Raw genomic sequence first — 6,000 nt, 5'->3', positions numbered from 1 at the left:
TGTCTATCACACGAACCCGACGTCCTCTCGCCGTTCTTCCTCCTTTTTCTCTTTCATTTCCTATTCATTTTCTCACCGATGCGTCGCCCGTGTGCGACGACCCTTTATGCGTCTCACGGAGACGTTTTTTCGAGAGAGCGACCTATAGGTCGGACGCCACGGATCCCCATGCTATAATTGGCTTTCTCCGGCGTATCGATATCGCATTATGCCATCTGATTAGCATACTCACCTCTCTGAAGATCTCTTTCGTCACGCGCATAATCGTCAGGTATGGGAGAGCAAAGGGTCTTCGTCACGTTGGCTGACTCGTCTTCAATGCAATCTCTGCACTGTGTTTTTTTTTTTTTCCTGTATTTGTTATACCGTAGGTATAGTAGCGTAGTAATCTTTGATCGAGTATCGTTTATCGGAATGAAGCTGTAGCGAATATTTTCTTCGTCGAATTTTCCCCGAGCTCGTATCAGTTTAACTATGTTAGCGTAGGTATCGCGAACGGCCACGAAAGCGTTCGAATTTAATTTTGATCGTATTCCTGTGGCGAAAATTATTTAGGTTTGCAAATATAGGCAGTTGATGCGGAATGTCAGATATCTGATATTTAGATGTGGCATTCTATCGTGGTTAATGAGAATATTCATTTTTTAGCTGTGTACGTGGCTAGGCAATAATAGTATGCAATGACGGAAAATCATAGTATTCGGGAGAATTTGACAGGGAGTTTATGCGAAGCAGTTTTTCAGATAGAACGTTCGATACGTGCACTTCATTGCGCACTCTTGGCACTTTTGTTTTCTCGTCTGTTGCTTTTTTGCGTTTCCGTTTTATGCAAATCGAATACGGGATTACGGTGCCAGGGACGGCTGTACTTTTGCCAGCCAGACCTGGTTTTGAATAATTCCCCTAGAACCCAATGTCACGGTGTCACCTGGGTGAATGAAATCCGAACAGCCATGAGAGAGAATGAGACGCTTAGAATTGCGTTCAGACCGTGACGTAAAGCAACCTTCCCTGTTATATTCTTTTAAACAATCCTGGTTTTATTGTTCATCGAATTATTTTCCTGTACAACTACGATATACAAAATTAAATTTGACTTGCAGTTAGAGTTACCTAAATTCCTCGCATTTCTACGTATAATAAAATATACTATTATGCGTAATTTAATTATTCGACTACTTTCGAACTTTTAAAATTACATTCCAACTATTATTCATATTTGTGGCATTTCAAAATTATATTAGATATCGTTACACTTTTATAGATTTTCTATTTATTCGTATCAGACTATTTATTGAGACAAAAGCATTGCCGTAGCGAGGAGAATAAATCAGCGAGCATCTCTTGAACTCTACACCATCCTCAGAGCCCCACAAGAAATTCTACCACCAACTCGAACCACGCGAGATCGATTCTGGGTTACTCGTGCAACGACGCGCGCCTTCCAGAAATTCCTTTCTTAACTGAACAAGGCGGGTGCAGTTTAATGAATATTAATGTACGTATTACTTCGGCGAATGGTTACACACCGTTGTCCCGAGGGCCTCGTGTTCTCTCCGTTGCCATAGACGCAGTGGACTGTCAGACGAAAAGTTAATTTCGTCACGAATAAGGAAGCGTGTCGGGTGTAGGCCGAGTCGTGAATGAATTTGCGAAAAAGCACGGTTCCGTTCGTGGTGGTAAAGTTTGCAACGGGTCGAAGGTCGAGCCCGTTTTTAATTCGAGGTCAATGGTACTCGAGGGAGATTTAAAACTCGGCCGAACGATGGGTCTGTTGACCCCTAAGATTTTTTACTCAGGGTGCTTGAAATCGGACCACCCTGTCATTAGCATACAAAGGTCTGGCCTCTCCGTGGCGAGAGGCCCGCACCATGGTTAACGACAGTCATTACGTGAGCCTGGCAGCTCGTAAACTTTCCTTGCGGTTCTTTAAAATTCGTCCCTACCCTGCAACCGCACTTCCGCATTCACCTTGTCCATTTAACGTTTATTCGCGCGTTATCGCCCGTTGCCTCTGTGCTACCCTTAAACGCGCAATTGTGTACGATCACTTAACCGTCGAATGACTCATTTCGCTCGTGCTACGACGAATAGCTGATAAACTTGAGCGTCACTTCGAATCGACTAATCCCTTTTGTTCCACCATTAGAAGCTAATTTCGAGGCTAGTATAACGTTGAAATCATAACGCGAAAAGATTTAATCCATCTCCGATATTTCTCGAATATTCTGAATTACTTCCAAACCTTCGCTATATATATCGTACATGTTTCATTAATTTTACGCGAAAATTTTGTCGAATATCCGAGTATTTTTCTGACAAACCGACACCTGCACGTGTATCCTGGATTAGAAACTCGATATCCAAGAAGATATGCATACACGCGCACTCACGATCACGATAGGCTCTGAATGGTCCTCGAAGGCCACGACGAGAGGCGTTTCTCGCCAGGAAACGCCAGCATCTTGGAAGAAGGAAGACGTCTTTTTTCTGTGTTCCTTGGCTTTTTTGTCCCGGCTGACTGAAAGGGTTGTGAGCGAAAAGGGAACGGAGGTAGACGGAAACACTGAGAGGAAGGCTGGAGAAAGAGTAGGAAGGAACGATGGCTGTTAAGACGTGTGGGAAACTGGCCTACCGGTATGCAAATGGGCGGCCGATGGAAGGAGCTGAGGGGTGCAGGGGTAGCTCGGTGCAAAAAAACGCTAACCTTCAGGTTGGCATTGTGCTGGGTTCTTATAATGGACCAGTGGCACCGATCTTATGTAAATCGTCGCTCTGATCAAAGACGTGCCAGTTTCCTTCTTCCTCCTCGCCTTCTGATCTTCTGATGTTATTCCATCGATTCAATGCACCACCGTCGCTGGACTTCTCTCGACTTAGTTCTCTTTGCCCACGGAATGAGTGTAATTGGTCTTTGCGAGCTTTTCATTTGGTCCTCGCTCGAGAGGGGCTTGTCTGAGTAACGACCGATTTGAGAATCACCGGGCTGGTTTATTTTTAAGATCTGCCGGAATAGCGGAGGAAAGATGCGATTAACAGAGGCGGATGTTTTCATAGGAAAACGTTTATTGTATTAAAGAGAACGCTGTTCGATTAAAATGTACATCTTAAAACGGGAAAAAGGAAGGTATGTTTATTTTGTAGCGTTTAAAGGGTTTCTTCCTCCTCCTGATAGGTTAAACGAACGTCGATATCTCCCAGACGTTGACGAAGTTCGTCGAGCACCCCGAACTGGATTTGATCGACGTCCTCTGATGGACAATACTCGTCTTCGCTGGATCTGCAAAGAGACAGAGAAATTATTCGATCTGCTTTAAAATGTTAATCAAATTTTCCAACACTATACGAATATTGCTTCCCAGAGTAATTAGAGACGGATGATGAGGGTTAACGATATGTAAATAATAATCGAATAATTAGAATAATTTTTATTCGAACGCTGGTAGGTTTAGATAAATTGTTTTAGCTAGCAAGATATGTCGGAGTTGAATTTTCTAACACTATATCGTGATTCCTCAAAATAATTCCTAAAATAGAGAATGAAGAAATAACGAAATTTATGCTATAGAAAATTTCACACTTTTTCACGGTAAACAGTGCCGTTTCTTCCCGGCGTAATACTCGCTTTCGCTTTTTGTTTCTGTTTAATCGCCGTCTGGCAAACTGAAAGAGAACCTCGGTGCCGTCCAGAGGCGACATCCGGCGGCGTTTCCGCGTCTTTCCCGGAAGCCAGGGGTGCCGAGGGTGGAGACCAAGGGGTCGTCGAGGGCTGCCAGTGGGCCGAGTGGGATGAAATCGATTTTTTTTCCTGCCACCGCCGGAAGTCCGAATACTATTTCCCTAATTTCATCACGAGATGGCGCCAAATCAACCATTTACGGATGATTTTTTTTTTTTTTTTCCTGTATTTGTTATACCGTAGGTATAGTAGCGTAGTAATCTTTGATCGAGTATCGTTTATCGGAATGAAGCTGTAGCGAATATTTTCTTCGTCGAATTTTCCCCGAGCTCGTATCAGTTTAACTATGTTAGCGTAGGTATCGCGAACGGCCACGAAAGCGTTCGAATTTAATTTTGATCGTATTCCTGTGGCGAAAATTATTTAGGTTTGCAAATATAGGCAGTTGATGCGGAATGTCAGATATCTGATATTTAGATGTGGCATTCTATCGTGGTTAATGAGAATATTCATTTTTTAGCTGTGTACGTGGCTAGGCAATAATAGTATGCAATGACGGAAAATCATAGTATTCGGGAGAATTTGACAGGGAGTTTATGCGAAGCAGTTTTTCAGATAGAACGTTCGATACGTGCACTTCATTGCGCACTCTTGGCACTTTTGTTTTCTCGTCTGTTGCTTTTTTGCGTTTCCGTTTTATGCAAATCGAATACGGGATTACGGTGCCAGGGACGGCTGTACTTTTGCCAGCCAGACCTGGTTTTGAATAATTCCCCTAGAACCCAATGTCACGGTGTCACCTGGGTGAATGAAATCCGAACAGCCATGAGAGAGAATGAGACGCTTAGAATTGCGTTCAGACCGTGACGTAAAGCAACCTTCCCTGTTATATTCTTTTAAACAATCCTGGTTTTATTGTTCATCGAATTATTTTCCTGTACAACTACGATATACAAAATTAAATTTGACTTGCAGTTAGAGTTACCTAAATTCCTCGCATTTCTACGTATAATAAAATATACTATTATGCGTAATTTAATTATTCGACTACTTTCGAACTTTTAAAATTACATTCCAACTATTATTCATATTTGTGGCATTTCAAAATTATATTAGATATCGTTACACTTTTATAGATTTTCTATTTATTCGTATCAGACTATTTATTGAGACAAAAGCATTGCCGTAGCGAGGAGAATAAATCAGCGAGCATCTCTTGAACTCTACACCATCCTCAGAGCCCCACAAGAAATTCTACCACCAACTCGAACCACGCGAGATCGATTCTGGGTTACTCGTGCAACGACGCGCGCCTTCCAGAAATTCCTTTCTTAACTGAACAAGGCGGGTGCAGTTTAATGAATATTAATGTACGTATTACTTCGGCGAATGGTTACACACCGTTGTCCCGAGGGCCTCGTGTTCTCTCCGTTGCCATAGACGCAGTGGACTGTCAGACGAAAAGTTAATTTCGTCACGAATAAGGAAGCGTGTCGGGTGTAGGCCGAGTCGTGAATGAATTTGCGAAAAAGCACGGTTCCGTTCGTGGTGGTAAAGTTTGCAACGGGTCGAAGGTCGAGCCCGTTTTTAATTCGAGGTCAATGGTACTCGAGGGAGATTTAAAACTCGGCCGAACGATGGGTCTGTTGACCCCTAAGATTTTTTACTCAGGGTGCTTGAAATCGGACCACCCTGTCATTAGCATACAAAGGTCTGGCCTCTCCGTGGCGAGAGGCCCGCACCATGGTTAACGACAGTCATTACGTGAGCCTGGCAGCTCGTAAACTTTCCTTGCGGTTCTTTAAAATTCGTCCCTACCCTGCAACCGCACTTCCGCATTCACCTTGTCCATTTAACGTTTATTCGCGCGTTATCGCCCGTTGCCTCTGTGCTACCCTTAAACGCGCAATTGTGTACGATCACTTAACCGTCGAATGACTCATTTCGCTCGTGCTACGACGAATAGCTGATAAACTTGAGCGTCACTTCGAATCGACTAATCCCTTTTGTTCCACCATTAGAAGCTAATTTCGAGGCTAGTATAACGTTGAAATCATAACGCGAAAAGATTTAATCCATCTCCGATATTTCTCGAATATTCTGAATTACTTCCAAACCTTCGCTATATATATCGTACATGTTTCATTAATTTTACGCGAAAATTTTGTCGAATATCCGAGTATTTTTCTGACAAACCGACACCTGCACGTGTATCCTGGATTAGAAACTCGATATCCAAGAAGATATGCATACACGCGCACTCACGATCACGATAGGCTCTGAATGGTCCTCGAAGGCCACGACGAGAGGCGTTTCTCGCC

The sequence above is a fragment of the Eufriesea mexicana genome, unplaced genomic scaffold (genome assembly GCF_001483705.2).
Source record: "Eufriesea mexicana isolate 0111107269 unplaced genomic scaffold, ASM148370v2 scaffold944, whole genome shotgun sequence".
Classification (NCBI taxonomy): Eukaryota; Metazoa; Arthropoda; class Insecta; order Hymenoptera; family Apidae; genus Eufriesea; species Eufriesea mexicana.
Note: the sequence above shows the minus strand (reverse complement) of the source record.